This window comes from Rattus norvegicus, chromosome 14 (assembly GCF_036323735.1).
Source record: "Rattus norvegicus strain BN/NHsdMcwi chromosome 14, GRCr8, whole genome shotgun sequence".
Classification (NCBI taxonomy): domain Eukaryota; kingdom Metazoa; phylum Chordata; class Mammalia; order Rodentia; family Muridae; genus Rattus; species Rattus norvegicus.
In genome coordinates, this window is record NC_086032.1 from 31679801 (window position 1) to 31695929 (window position 16129).

Consider the following 16129-nt stretch of genomic DNA (forward strand, 5'->3'; position numbering starts at 1 on the left):
ACGCCTACAGAAAGAGATGTAAGATTACCCCCTCTTCTACTTCTCCTTGCCTCCCTCCACTCTTTGATAGAACCTGACTAGGTAGCCCGAGTTACCCTTGAATTCACAATCCTCTTTCCCAAATCCCCTGGACTCTGGGGTTTTCGGTGTGCACCACTATACCTAGCTTGCCACATCTGTTCTGGCATTAAAGTTTCTGCCTATGCCATTACCTTGACAGGATCATGTCCTGCCCCTCAGCTATGCCAAATCCTGCTCATTGTTAGAAGACACCTCAAGGCCTCCTCCTCATCCCTGAACTCTTTCTTGATCATTCGGATCTGGATGGGAGCTCACTGTGTCTGGAGACCTATTAGCTTATAGCGGGCACTTGTAAATGCTTCGGTTGGGTGGTGCTAACGCAGACATCAAGTGTCCAGGGTGGACTGGAAGCGGAGCAAGAAGAAGGAAGCATCAGAGTCTCCTTCAACAGCAGGAAACCGGCAGGCATCGGAGCCCAGAACCCAAGAGCACAAGACACCATGGCCCTAGTGACACTGTAGCCTCTCTGGGAGGCAGAACAGTGGACATTTCGGACACACGGTTTACTGCTGCTTGCAGTTGCTTAGGGATTTATTACTTCTGTGACCCTGGGCTAGCCACTCTAGCCTCAGCTTTCTCACCTTCAGACTTGGATACTAAGAATCTTAGAGAGTTGTGATATTACATGAGCTCATTGATGCAAAAACACATCAATGCTAAGAATGTGTGGCCACTTCAATAAATGCCATCAGATCCTCTTTATGAAAAAGGGGTGTGTGATCAAAGGAATCCTGCTACATAGGATATCCCTCTTCGTAGAGACTGACGAAGTGCATAGCATAGTAAAAGCCCTGTAAAGACTTAAGTAAAATTACTAATAGATGTTATATCATATATGATTAATAATCACACACACAGGGTTGGAGAGGTAACTTAGCAGTTAAGAGCTCCGACTGCTCATCCAGAGGTCCTGAGTTCAATTCCCAGCAACCACATGGTGGCTCACAACCATCTGTAATGGGATCTATGCCCTCTTCTAGTGTGTCTGAAGACAGTTACAGTGTACTCATATACATAAAATAAATAAGTAAATCTTAAAAAAAAATCACACACACACATGCACACACATGCATGCATATATTTACCAAGTTGGCTCTTTCCCTCTTTTTACATGTAACATTTATTCCTTCTACTTTGTTGTTGTTTCTGAGACAGGGTGTTACTACGTAACCCTGACTGGTCCTCACACTGTTGCTTAGGGTAGCCTTAAACTCACAGCAGCACCTCCCACCTCGGCCTATCAAATGCTGACTTGTAAGGTTTATTTAACATACTTTTGGAAATGTGCTGTTAATTGTATTTAATGAGCAGAGGAAAGGCTAATTAAATTGTTTAAAGCTATCATGGTTTAGGCTTCATTTCCCACAGTCTCCTTAGTTACAGGAGGAGCAGAATGGTTTGAAAGCCCCAAGGGATGGCCAATGTCAGGCAAAGGGAGCAGATCAGTGAGGAGCTGTTCTTGGCCACAGAGACGTTTCTAGAACTATAGATGCTTGGAGTCCATCCTGTTAGATTCCAGCAGCTTTAATGACTAAATCCCACCTTCCTGGGTCCCAACCCCCTGGACATAGACTCAGCCTCCCAGGTTTTTAGAGTAACCCTAATATTCAGGAAACTCTCCCACAACACTGGAAGGAACCCACCACCTTAACTATGTCCGTATCCATGTCCACAGAACTTGGAAGTTTTGCGTGTCAGTGAACACTTTCTATTTTGGAGATGGAAAGAAAAGAAACCTTCAGACTCCTTTCTTAATCTTTCCACAGCATGCATGTCTGTCAACTGAGCAGTAAACTGGAAACAATTTTAGGAAGGCATAGTTTTCGATTTTTTTTCCATTTGTAACTAGGGCAATAGAGCGGATTTTCAGTTATAGCAGAAGGTATTCATGTCCTATACCCTGGAAGGAAGGGATCTGCCTCTTGTTGTGTAGAGACAGTTGTCGGGTAGGTTGGGCTGGCCTGGACCTCGCTGTCAGACCAGGTCGCTCTCTGACCTAACGGTCCTTCCTCTCCTGGTACGACAGGCACACACAACAGCTGTACTTAAGTCTCATCTCAAAGTTACTTTTGTTTTCTTGTATTACTCTTTTAATTTAAAAGACGGACACAAAAATCCACAGTCCAAACACCCTTTTAGCTTCTTTACTTAAGTGACAAGTATTTTTATTTATATAAATATGTAATTAAAATATGCGCCCATACCGTATGTGCAGTTTCCTGAACAAAAGTCAGTAATAAGAGCAGGTGATGTTACCTATATGGTAATGAAGTAGCTTAATCCGATGTGGAGTTTCCCAAGATTCCTTAAAGCTTTAAGGAAAACCCTCAAGAAGTAAATGGAATGCAGAAGTTAAATGGGAGGCGGGGCACGTGTAAGTGTCCAAATCAATTTAACAGGACACAGGGACTGGGCAAACCTACGACCTATTACAGAACGGAAGTGTGCTTTCAGAGGGCTAGCTGTCCAAAGGTGGACTCTTTAGACTGATGTCTTTCCCCACAGATTAAGTCTTGGATCCATATCAGTAGTTTTATCCTTCATTCTGCTATGAGGTAAAAAAGATCCACAATTATGTTTTGCAACACGAGAGACTGAAGTGACATGACTGGACCACATCAACTTCATGGCCATGCCCACACTGCAGCAGACAGTCACCTAACTGTCTGCTACGCTTTCCTTCCTTCTAAGGCCTTTCCTTCCTCAGAGTTTTATTATTCCAAAGAAGAACAATCAAAATTGACCATTTTCTTATGTGATAAAACCAGTGGAAAACAAACGTAGGCCTGTCGAGGCGGAGTTAATGGTGGCCGTACATGACCGCTGCTGTGGACGCCGTGCGGCTCAGCTAGCGTGTGCCGCCTGGGTGGGGGTTCTGCAACACAAATGGTTATCTACTGTTTTCTTATCGTCACACACTCTAAAAAACATTTTTATCTTTGGCGTGTGTCAGGCACCAGCGTTCAATAGGAGGCTGAATAAAACCCTGGTCCCCAAATTCACGGGCCAGCGCAGTAAGAAACAAGTGTAGCGAAGGTCTCCAAAGGTGTTCTTTGTTGAGTCTGGGAGAGAGGCTATCGAGCACAGCAGGGCTGAAGACATCATTCCCATGGTTGGGATGCTTTCCAAGGGCACTGCCAGCGCTCAGCTGACAAAGGCCACACCCCTAACCCTCCATTCCCTTAGTTTAAAGATTATTGATCAGATTTCTAGGGCCTGTGCCCTAGGAAGGGAGAAATAAGTGGGGAGGGGAAGAAGGGAGGGAGAGATGGATAGAGACAGAGACTGAGAGAGACAGAGAGAGACAGAATAAGACATGGAGAGATAGACACAGAGAAAGACAGGAAGAGGGAAAGAGACAGAGACAGAGAATGAAATAGAGGCAGAGAGAAAGGGAGAAGCAGGCAGTTAAAAGACAGAGGAGTGGGGGAGAGAGAGACAGAAAGACAGAGGAGGGGAGCAAAAAGGAAAAGGATGGAGGTGGGAGGACAGATGGAGAGGAGAAGTAAAAGTTAAAATGCCTGCCACAGAGAACACATTCCCAAAGCAGCTAGAAGCTTCCTGGGGTGTGACGGGTGGCTTTGCTGAGCCCGAGAAATCTGTATTCTTGTGTCGGGTGTAAGCTCTAGACTATGGTATCTTTTCTTTGCCAAGTAATGGACCATGGGAACTTGGGTATTCAATCAAAGGAACCCTGTGGATCCCAGCCAGTAAAGCACTGCCCTCCGCCGCCACCAGTGAGGGCAAACAAAACACAGGCTCAATCCCCAAGGTGACTTCCCCACCCGGCACACCAGGTGCCACCCTCATGCCCAGGTGGGACACCTCTGTGATGCTGCCCCTGCCCTCCAAACCCAAAACCCGACCCTCCGGGTGTTTCTTTCCTTACTCTGGGCCTCTGCCAGAGACATGCAAGGAAAGGGTGAGCTATTACCTCAGATCATTCTCCAGGGATTCCTCGTCTGAAGAGAAGGTCCCATTGCTGGCACTCTGGGGAGAGTGACTCTGTCTCCCAGCCGATTCCTCCTGAGACAACAGAGTGCCTTTCTTTTTCTTTTTGCCAAACAACTTCTTAAAAGGCTGGAATTTGCCTCCCCTCTTCTTGTCTGTGAATTACAAGATAAACATACAGCTGTAGTTTGATAGGGCCGTGCCTCTGACTAGGAACAAATTACCACTTCTGGCCGAGAGAGCCGGGGCAAAGGGCAGCCGGAGAGCCTGCTGCTGAGAATGGCAGGGCCGCCCTGGCCTCAAGGTGCACAGTGAGGCAGGGCACAAGCCACAGGCATGATGCACCTTCTGACCATCAGGCTTCTCGAAGATCAAGAGGAGGTTCCGACTCCCAAGGCCAGGAGGGCAGCCCCCACACACACACGTGCCACATGAGGGTGATGTCTCCTCCCTCTGACAAAACTGATAGTCAGGGTCATCTGGGAGAAGCTGTGAAAAGGCATTCGAGCCATACAGGGCCTTTCAGAAGTATACGACACAAACCTCCAATCATTCTGTGACATAAACCTTGTCACATATGGAGGATAATGGTTAACTCTTGGCACAAACTTTGCCTCATTGCCACCCACGGCCAGATAGCCCTCGATTAGTCCCCAAATCTCCTTTAAAGTTTTCCAGGGAAGAGAGCCCAAGTAGTTGCTTTGAGCCAGTGTGTTTTATGACTTGGGACCAGGGCTTGCTACAAACTTTGCTGAAGGTATTGTTGGTAGCACCTTCCACTCTGCTCCTTTGGATACAAATCCCTTCGCTTCACCGCAGCTCTACTATGGAACAGAGTGTAAACCAGGGAAGTAACCATCTATCATCTTTCCCTGAGAAGCCGTCTTTAAAACTGCTTCACCCTCACTAAAGATCGGTCCCTCTGTTGACTCTGTGATGTTACTGAATGTTATTAATGTCCCTGTAGTGGACTTTGCCCATGGGAAGTGGCACCATCAGGAGGTGGCCTTGTTGGAATAAATGTGGCCTTGGAGGAATCGTGTCACCGTGTAGGTTGGCTTTGAGGTCTTCTAGTGCTCAAGCTCTGCCCAGTGCAGAGCACAGCCTCCTCCTGGCTGCCTGCAGATCGAGATGTACAAGTCTGGGCTCCTTCTCCAGCCACCACATCTGCCTGCCTGCTGCCCACCACGATGATAAGGACTGAACCTCTGAAACTGTGAGCCAGCCCCAAGTAAATGATGTCATTTCCCAAATTTACGCTGTACTTCTGATCCGAAATATCTTTATAAGTTTAGAAGTTCATCTTACGCTTATTCGACTACTAAATTCGTTAGCCTTCTTTCGAAAAGAAGGTTCATCCTACGTTGAGACAGTAAAACACGAAGTGACCTTAATAGATATGAATCCTTTTTAAAAGTTATTTCTTTTATTTTTGAGATTAAAATGTAATTGTATCATGTTCCCCTACTCGTCCCTCTTCCCTACAAGCCCCCCCACTCCTTGCTCCCTTTCAAACGGAGCCTCACTTTTATTAATTCTTATTACACATGTAACATATAGAAATGGATATATACGTAAGTATAGCCTGCTTAGTCCGCATGTTTACCTGTATGTGTGTTTTCAGGGGAATCGTTTGCTGTTGGATATCTCCTCCCTGGGGAAGGCCGTTTCTCCCTCTCAGTGCTCCTTGGTTGCCTAGAGTTCTTCGCGTAGGGTGCAAGGGGCCTCGTGGACCAACCACGTGAGTGCGTCTTTTGCTGTTGTCCTTGTTTGACTCATGGTTAGTTATGACGGTGACGGTGAGACTTTATGGGTGTAGAGTATAAACTCTTTAGATCATAGCAAGAGTTATAAATCCTTATTTGACTCCCCCCAATTTATATTCTCAAATATAAAACCTCCTATCCCCCCAAAAAGCTAGTTATAACAGTTGCAATTCCCTGCCTTAGGGACTGTCCCTGTAAACCTGGACATGGGTTTATAAACACGCATTAAATAAACCTAGCACTAAGACTGAACCCCCAGTGAACGTGATTGTTGGGGGCAGGACGGCAATGGGGGGAGGATGAGGAGGGGAACACCCATAAAGAAGGGGAGAGGGAGGGGTTAGGGGGATGTTGGCCTGGAAACCGGGAAAGGGAATAACATTCGAAATGTAAATAAGAAATACTCAAGTTAATAAAAAAAATACCCAAGTTAATAAAGATTAAAAAAACAAAACAAAACAAAAAACCCCTAGCACTTCGAGGAACACTGGAAGTCCGCTCCATAGACTCCGTTGGCTTAGGGGCCTGACAAATAGCAATGCTATTGCTAATGTTTTTTGAGGCAAAGATGGGGCACCAATCAGTTGGGCAGTTTCACGACTGTGGCAAAACCCAGCACGCCTACACCCACGTCAACCCCTCAAAGCGACCGTGAGCGCCCTGCCGCACAGAGCAGAGCAACAAGCACAGACGTCCTTCATGACATCTGAGAACTTTACCACACAGACTTCACCCATCTTGGGTAGAGGGAAGAGAATGGTAATTACTAGTAACTTGGTGTATTCACTGGCTACAGGCACAGCTAGTGATTAAATGTCTGGGCCCCAAAGACAGGAGTGTTTGGTTCAAATCCTAGTCCTGTCCTTTACCAGCATCTACCTCCCACCCTCCAGACACTCATGCTCTTTGCTTAAGACTGAACTCATGGGTGAGCAGCCGGGTGCCACAGTTTCTTAATATTCCATCGGTTTTTCACCTGGAAGACCCTATAAGATGCATATGTGCTGCTTTAAGATCACAGTGATTTTCACTCTCAAAGCACTGAATTAAATTTTATTAATTAACTTGTTTATTATTAAAATTTATTTTTGTTGTCTAATCATAACCTAAGGGCTTTTTTCCTATTTAAAGAAGCACCCATTATCCACAGTTTCATGGGCATCATCATATACCATCAGAGGCTTACGTATCATAAACACTAGTTTATCTAGATAATCCTAAAAAATTAAAAATCACCTGCAAGGTCAAACAAATAGGATTCCTTTCCCATTTTTTCAAATGGATAAAATTCTTATGTGTTTGTTTCTACATTTCTTCTTTTTTTTTTTTTTTTGGAGCTGTAACCCCATGTGTTTGTTTCTAATCTTAGAATTATTAAAGCACCTAACTTTCTGCGTTCCAGGGTGTGCCACCAACTCAGAAACGGGTGGTAGCATTCAGTTTAAGCATCGCCATAAACTTGTTGATCTGAGGTTCTCAGAAGTTGACTCCGGGTTCCTAAGGTCATAACATTGGAGATTCCAGGTAAAATAAAGACGAAGTGCACATCTTCGCGAAGCAGCTTGCTGAGTCCCTAATGTGCTATTACCACCGCTCTCCACAGAGCAGAGAACACGCAGCTCTTATTTGGAGGCTCATCTTGAAGTCTGGTTGGGTTAAAGAAATGTGACTTTTTCTTCCTCATGCTCCTCCTCCTCTTCAAGCCCCTCCTCTCCTGCCACATCTCCATGCCCCTCCCCTCATGCTCCTCTTCAAGCCCCTCCTCCTCGGGCTCCTCCAATTTTTCTAGGAGATTTACTGTGTAACCCAGGTTGGCCTCAAGCCTGGTTACAATCCTGCCTGTGCCTCCCAAGTGTTAGGATTATAGGCACTGCTAACTGTGGGCTTCTCTGAACTCAATTTGATAGTCTTCATCAATCTTCCTCCCCCACTTTCTACTGCCTCCTATACCCCTCCTGACCATTTGCATGTTAGGCAAATACTTTACCACTGAGCTACATGTAGACTTCATTATGTCTTTTAGTTTCTCTAAGTACTCTTGTAACACACACACACACACACACACACACACACACACACACACACACAGTGCCTTCTTTCCTCTAAACTCCAGGGCATACTCCTCTGTAAACATGAGCGTTAACCGAAACATTTGGGACTTCACTAGTTAAATAAACTTAATATTTTATGCAAACTTCTGCAAACACTGTCATTTAAGCAGATACGTGAAGATAAGGTATACAGCAATGGTCTGGATCCCAAGATTCTACCAATTGAAGGAATTTTCTTACCCTGGGGCCATCTGCACACTCTTTTGAGAAGCAGCTCCCACGTTTAAAAAGATCACAGAACACGTCCTGTAGCACACAGGGACTCCATGGACACCACATTTATACCAGACCCCACAGTCCTGGGATATTTTAGTCACGACTAAGGGGCTGGCAGCATGTCACCTGGGCTCCACATCACAGGACCATGAGATGGGAAAACAGGGACACATACTGTGCCCCCGGGGAGTGGCAGGCTGATAATCCAGCTGCTTGTCAAGTCACAAGAGGAAAGAGAAGCATCTTCTCATTTTCCAGGGGAAGCAGAGTAGGAAGAAGGCATTTGCTACCATGTTGAAAAGACAGTATGGGGACCCCTTTGGAACATGGCAGGGGTCCCCAGAGCCAATGAGAGGCCAGAGATAACAGAGAGTGCCCTCGATTCTCTCTGCACCCGCAGCATCCGACATACTGCCTGAGGCTCTAGGGTGGTCCAGATCATCTGTTCTTTGCCGGGCACAGAGAGGTATGTTTAGATGCTTGTGAGGATCGGGACAGCATTGGCTAAACAACAACGATGCTTTTGGAAGTCATCAACATTCATGCACCCGCGCCAGCCTTACAAGGGCCTCTGGGACACTGGCAGCCCAGATAACGGAGAGGGTCGCTCTATGCTCTTCATCGGTCCAGCAATCTCACCTGCTTTGAAAAATGTAAGTTTGCTCCACCTTGATTGACGGATGCTATCTCACCCATAAGGCATACTAGGTGAGCGCAGAAAAGTGCACCTGGCTGAACGAGGCGTGCCGAGCTAAGAAGAAGTGTGCACAGATGATCCCCAAACATCTAGTACTACAGGCCTTTGTGGGAAGAGACAGACGAATTGTGCAGGTTCCCATCCAATTTCAGCCAACCCTTCTACTATGTTACTGCAGGCTTCCCAAAGCTGGAGGTTTCAGGCAAATGTCCTCAAGCAAATACGTCATCGTGTCAGTACTTCATCAGTGTCGGATTTAATATATATGCATGTATATACATATTCATACATGTATACCATTCGAATGTATGTATGTGTGTGTGTGTATGTATGTATGTATGTATGTATGTATGTATGTATGTATGTCACTCTAGAGGGCCTCACTATAAATCCCTGGCTGTCCTGAAACTCATTAGTTTTGTAGATCGGGCTGGCCTTGAACTCACAAAGATCTGCCTGTCTCTGCCTCTCAAGTGCTGGGTTTGTGCCACCATACCTGGCTTTGTTAAGGTATCTCAGTATTTCTTAATCACTTATTTGTATCTGTACAATTGTGCTACATTTTAAAATTAGGCTCCTATTAAAATTAGGGTTAGTGTTTACGCCTTAACTCTTAGCACCAAGCCTGGGATAGTATTTTAAAATTCACACAATATTTTGGGAAAACACCAAATTTCACTTTCAGAGAACTAGGAAGTTGTCGTTGACCTTGATTAATTGTGTGTGTGTGTGTGTGTGTGTGTGTGTGTGTGTGTGTGTTGTGTGGTTTTTCAAGTCAGGGTCTCACACAGTAACCTGCCTCAAGCTCCTAAGCGCTGGGATTGAGTGACAGACTTTTGCTTACTACAATGAGTTTGTTTTAGTAACATGTATCAATTTAGAACAACTCTATGTTTAACATCATCTTGTGAAATGCCTTGTGCTTACCCAGGTCTAAGCACAGACCTCCTTGACCACAATAGCAACTGTTTCAGTTTTTTTGTTTTGCTTATTCCTCAAATCCAGGATTTTAATATTTCTAGTACTTTCTGTTGGTTTGTCAGAGTGCCCTTTAACATGTGCTTCAATATTCACAAGGGAATCAAATATTTAGAAAAAGCAACGGAGGCAGCAACAATTTCTAACGTGAAGTCTCGGTGTTTGGATACCTCTCTCCCACATCATGTTAGGTGCGTGGGCCCTGGCTTCTCTCACTGCCAGTTTCTGCTGTTGGGAGTTTCAGAAGGCGTGAGCCAGTGTGGGATCCACTGTGAACTGAGACTAACTGTGGAGAAGCTCACTGCCACCTCTACTGAGGGGCGGGACACACGAAATGCCGTGATATACAAGGGCAGACCACATGAATGGCACAGTGCACAGGACACATGAATTTCACGGTACACAAGGGCGGGACACACGGATGTCCTGGGTCACAAGGGCAGGGCACAAAAATGTCATGATACACTATGGCAGACCACATGAATCCCATGGTATACAAGGCCAGAACATGAGAATGCCATGCACACAAAACAATTGTAGGATCTGTTCTGGTCCAGCGGGTCAAATTGATGGATAAGACAGAATCTGAAAGGACGGGCTTCAATCAAAGAATAAAACCAGTAGGCAAATGTCTGGATATGATGTGTGAAAAGAAAAGACCTTTGACTAAGAAGGTCTGAAATCATCCGGGAGGATGCAATTCACAGGCATGGGCTGAAGCCGCTGCCCACAGCTCAGTGAAACAGTATCAAGTCACCGGGGATTATAGATTGGCCAAGTTGACACAACAAAGTGATCATCAGGCTCCACCTCCTTCCAATTTGGCATCCATATTCCCATCCTAAAATACAGCTGAATCTCAAAATAGAGGCAGTATGTATGCTGATGTATGATAGCCGACACACATCTGAGACCATTTTATCCCACCCCCACCCCAGACATGCCATGCCCTTGAGTGTTCTAATGTCTCCTTTAATACCCTGTAACTTCAATTCCAGCTTCCACTTCACCACCACCACCACCACCACCACCATCATCACCATCATTATCATCATCTCTTATGTTAGGTCATAAAAGGATGAGAAGATGGGGTAGCTGGTGTACACCTGAAATACCAGCTATTCAGAAAGCTGAAGCAAAAGTATCACAAATTTAAGGCCAGCCCCGAGAAATGTAGCTAGATCTTGTCTTCCAGTCAAAAGCTAAAAGGCGGCTAGGAATGGGTCAGTAAGACGGCTCACTGGGTAAAGGTGCCTGTCATCAAGTCCTGAGGTCGATCTCCGGGACCCACATGGTGGAAGGAGAGAACTGACTCCTGTAAGGTGTCCTCTGACCTCCACATGTGTGCACCCACCCTACTGACAGACTTCTATTAAAGGGCTGCAGCTCACAAGGCCCTGAATTTACAGTACTGCAAAACGGAAGGCAGGGGCTGGGGAGGGAGCGCAGGTGCTGAAGTGCTGTGGTGATCCAAGTTCAACGCCCAGCTCTTAACCCTAACCGAGCAACAGTGACGCAAGCTTGTAATCCCAGAGCTGTGTAGGTGGAGGCAGGAGGATTCCTGAAGCTAATGGCCAACCGCTGTAGCCTAGTTAACAAGGCCCAGGTGCAGGTGACAGACCCTGTCTCAAAAGCAAGATGGAAGGCTCCTTAGTAATAACATGTGAAGTAGGCATCTGGCCCGTCACCTACATGCACACACACAAGCACGTTGCCTGTGGTGGTTTGTAGAGGAATGGCCCCCACAGACTCAGAGTTAAATGCTTGGTCATTATGGAGTGGTGCTATTAGGAGGAAGTGTGTCACTGGGGTGGACTTTGAGGTTTAGAATGCTCAAGCCAGACCCAATCTCTCTCTCTCTCTCTCTCTCTCTCTCTCTCTCTCTCTCTCTCTCTCTCTCTCTCCTCTCTCTCTCTCTCTCCTCTCTCTCCTCTCTCTCCCTGCTGCCTGCCTGCAGATCTAGATGTAGAACTCTTGGCTCCTTCTCCGGCACCATGTCTGCCTGGACACTACCACACGTCCCACCATGATGATAATGGACTAAACCTCTGACCCTGTCAGCCAGCCCCAGTTAAATGTTTTTCTTTCTGAGAGTTGCTGTAGTCATGGTGTCTCTTCCCAGCAATGGAAAACCTAAAACACCTCCTCCCAGCCCCCGGGTGTATGCTCACACATACTAGAGCTAACACTCCCTCTGCCTTTGGCTGGGGCCTCAGTCGGTTGTGGTGCTCTGCAGGCTGGGAAGATCCACTCCTGCATTCCTCACAAACCACTGGTCATCTTAAACTGGGTGGCCTTGGTTTCGTGTTGCCTTTCATTACAATACTAGGCGTACAGAAGAGGTTGTCCTGAAGGAGCGCCCTCCATTTTGGAAGAACTCTTCTTATCCCACCATTTACAGGCAGCCCAGCTTCCCCCCTGCTCCCCTAGAAATCACTATAGTAACCTCTTCTCTGCCTGTTGACTGAGAGGCACCAGAAGCCCAGTGTGGCTGGAAGACACAGCCTCAACTTGAATAGAGGGATTCTGTGTTCAAGGTTCCTAGCGGAGGCGTTTATCTTTTTGAAACCGAGCGAGACTTCTAGTGGAGCCAGTTCTAAAGACCAGAAACAAAGGTCTGCGTCAGACGGTAGCAACGGTAACTAACGGCTTTTTTGGTGAAAGGTTTTTGCTCTTCGACTGACCTGCACCGAGGATTCAGAGAGTATCTACCTATTCTGCAGACATTTTCCAAGTGATCTGTGCATCAGAAACTGGTGGGATAAGACAGCCCCAAGCCTGAGATCCAAGAGATTGATGATCTCAATTTCTACCCAAGAAACCTCGTAGACTCGTGGCCACTGGTCTGTGTGAGGAAAAGGAGAAAAACTCCAGGCTGCCCGGGTTCTGTTAGGAAGCACTTTTGAAATGTCATCTATGCTGGCTGTGTTCCTCCAAAATTCTTATATTTCCTATTTTTCTCTTCTTCCCACTGCCCAAGCCCCTTCCCCCAGGAACGACTACAAGAATTCCCAAGGACCACAGCAAACGGAAGTTCTCTTTTGGATGTCATGCACCCCAATTTTGTTACCTACGTCTGACTGGAGATTGGGGGGTTCGTTCTGTGCTTTCTGTTTTGTTTCTGTTTTTCTCTTTACTGAGTCTGAGAGTAAAGCAGGAACTACATTTTGTTTACCTTTTCTTAGCAACAAGAAGGAATCTTTATTTCAAGTTGAAGAGACACAGGAAAAGAGCCTGCTGCGTCTTGGGATCTAGGGCAAGCCTACTTTGCAGTTTCTGAGGACTTTAGTTTCTCCTGCCAATGTTCTGCAGATGTTCAGTGAGGTTGTTCTGAGCTGCCATGTGGGTGCTGGGATCCTCTGGAAGAGCAGCCAGTGCTGAGCCATCTCTCCAGCCTCTAGAAGCATTTTCTTTAGAAAGTTAAGTAAGCTCAGATTATGTCCGGCCTCCCATACCATCACCTTATACAATATCAATCATATTCACATGCTTTTCTCCCCCTGCTTTGTCACTGGATTATGCTGGCTTTTGTAACCATGTGCGTTTTCAGCAAAATACGTGACCTTTGGCACCTGGGAGAGGCAACAGCGGAATCTGCAAACTGGCAGAGAGGCTGAGTCATTTAATATTACTCCTTTGTGTCGGTATCCAGGACCTTACTCTAGGAAGGGAAACTGCTGATTTTCAAGAAGAGAGTCACAGTCTTAGAACTCAAGTGTCTGTCCCTGTCATCCCGCTGCTACACTTGGACCCGATGCAGTGAGGCTGACCATAGCTAACTTCAAAATCTGGGCAAAGATGTGGACCTGCTGATGGTTAACCTTCAACGTCAACTTTTCGGGCTTTAGATTTGACTAGGGAAGCACATGTCTGTGTGCACCTGTGGGAGTATTCCCAGAAGTACTAGAAGGAGACCCATCCTGAATATGGGAAGCAGCACACACAGGCTGGGGGCCTACAGTGAAGAAAAAAGGGGGAAAAAAGGAGAAAGTGAACTGAGTACCAGTCCTCACTTCTGTCTGCTTCCTGCCTGGAGCTGCAGTGTGGTCAGCTGCCTCCCATGGCTGCTCCAACAACTCCCACAATGATGGACTGTACCTTCCAACTGAGACACAATGACCCCTCTCTCTGATACTGCTTTTGTATCATGTTGCTGTAATGATAAAATAAACTAAAATACCTGCTTCCAAACACACAGTAAGACGGCAGGGCTTGAAGTAACCACTTAGGGTTGTGTTTAGCCTTTAGGGGCAAAGTCTGATGGGCCATAAACATACTCGTGTTTATGGTCCGGTGATACAGAGGTGGCTTTAGTTGCTGCCAATTCTGCTTCAGGATGTCCAAGTTGTGCAACCCCTGCCTTTGATCTCCTGCTTTCTTTTACTGTCTTGCATATTCAGGAATACGCACTCAACCTGGCTTCTGCTCGCCTCCGACTCCTACGGTTTCCCATCTTGCAGAGCAGACTCCGCCCACTGATATAGAGGACAAGTCAGAGCTGCCCTTGCAAGAGCTCGGTTTTCCAGCGTTTTCAAGGCTGAGTTGATTAGCTCCTGCCCAGGTGTATTTCCTGTGGCAACGGTACAATGCCCTGAGTCAGCACTACCGCCCTGGAGGAATTTCAGAGCCAGCCAGCCTTCAACACCTTAGGAGGTGACTGTGCTGCTTTCCCAAACCCACAAAGTACTCAAGATTCCGGTCTTTCTTGAGAGATAACTGGAGCTTTGTGGGGATAGGGGGAGAATTCCCACGAGCGGCTGACGAGCGCTTTCTCTCCACTCAAAAGTCCTGAGTATTGGTGGCTGTGAGGATGACCAAAGGAGGTCTTGTGGTTGTTGTTGTTATTGTTGATGGTGGTGGTGGTGGGAAGTGTGTGTGTGTGTGTTAGAGTAAACTGAGAGCATGTGAAGCCCGGGGGAGAGGGGTGGATTTTTAGACTAAGGCGAACTGAGGGGACTTGGCCATCTATCTAATGGGTTAAGACCAACATCCTCTTTAAAATAAGTAGAAGAAAAAGTAGGGGGGAAGTTACTTAATGATACTTTGGTTCTCAGTTCACATGTGTGTGTACACAGCTACACACACACACACACACACACTCACACACACTCACACATTCAGATAGAGACTTATTTCCTGCTAGGATAAATTAAACCATATTTGTAAAACATTAAGAAAAATGACCACAGAGCTCATTAAGACACCAGGGTCAGAAACCGTTGCAACAGCCATGCTTCTAAGCGAAGACGAGAAGGCGCTGTGAGCAGAAATGGGCTGAGAGCCACCAGAGTGATTAAATGGGATGTCTGGTGCCACCAAACCCAGAGCTGACGCTCGATTCTGACTCTGAGCATCTCGTTTAATTAAGGACCCAAAGCTTCCATTTCTTAATTACAGAAAGGAGAAAGCTTTATTAAACTTGGATCCTAGTAGATGCTTAGCTTGGCTGGGGCTCGACTCGTAAACTCTGATCAGGAGTGTGACGCTAAGAAAGTATGGCGTTCACTTTCTGTGCCTGTTTTACCATTAATATAAAATTCCCATCCGGGTTAAAAGAGATGTGGTTTGTGTGTTTGCTTGTGAACGTGCTGGAGATGGAGTCTAAAGTCTCACACACACTGGGCAAACACTGCTGTACGCTGTACTCCCTGATGTACTCCTAACCCTCGTGGTGTGGTGTGTGTGTGTGTGTGTGTGTGTGTGTGTGTGTGTATATATGTATATATATACATATATATATATATAGCGCACTTTTCAAATGATGCTGTCTGGAAGTTGAGACAGTCAATGAAGCTTCTAGCCACTTTTATTCTATGCTCAGGAAACGAAGCTGAATGTGGTGGTGCCAGGAGGGAGGAGAGCCTAGGATTCTCTGTTCTGAGCCCCACACCCAGCCACCAGGCCACTCGGGCCCTCATGCTGGAAGACTGAGACTCGGGACGGATCCTCTACTCCTCTCTCCCAGTGTTTCAGAGGCTCTTGGTCTAGACCAATATCCAAAGTGTTCATGCAGCATCTGGTTATTAGTAGAGAGATGGAAAGAGACTATTCTAGAACTGCTCAACGGAAACCCTGCTTTTGTTCCTGCAGACACCAGGTGGGACTTTTTAAAACTTATTGTTGACCTCTCTCTAGCTACCCAACATGAAAGCAAGAATGGATTAGGGAGCCTTTAGACCAGTGGTTCTCAACCTGTGAGTGGTGACTTCTTTGGGGGTTGAATGACCCTTTCACAGGGGGTCGCTTAAGACCACTGGAAAACACAGATACATTACGACTCACAACAGCAGCGAAGTTACAGTTAAGAAGTAGCAATGAAAACGGCTTTA

The 16129-nt window shown here is 46.3% G+C and overlaps 1 protein-coding gene and 1 long non-coding RNA gene across 6 annotated transcripts in view; one reads left to right on the forward strand and one right to left on the reverse strand.

Annotated features, from left to right (window-relative positions):
- Cracd (capping protein inhibiting regulator of actin dynamics) overlaps window positions 1-16129 on the reverse strand; it is a 236064-nt gene that overhangs the window by 41473 nt on the left and 178462 nt on the right. Inside the window, exon 3 of one of the 2 annotated variants that reach the window (NM_001427853.1) lies at window positions 4016-4187. The gene's annotated coding sequence lies outside the window, so the exon portion shown is untranslated. Of the gene's footprint in view, window positions 1-4015; window positions 4188-16129 lie in introns of those variants that run through there. The other variant, XM_063272905.1, reaches the window with a different exon arrangement.
- Window positions 1-16129, forward strand: part of LOC120096736 (uncharacterized) — a 45667-nt gene that overhangs the window by 11934 nt on the left and 17604 nt on the right. For 2 of the 4 annotated variants that reach the window (XR_010057689.1, XR_010057691.1), the window contains exon 2: window positions 221-15897. This is a non-coding gene — a long non-coding RNA (uncharacterized LOC120096736). The remainder of the gene's footprint in view (window positions 1-220; window positions 15898-16129) is intronic. The other 2 variants (XR_005493574.2, XR_010057690.1) reach the window with 2 other exon arrangements.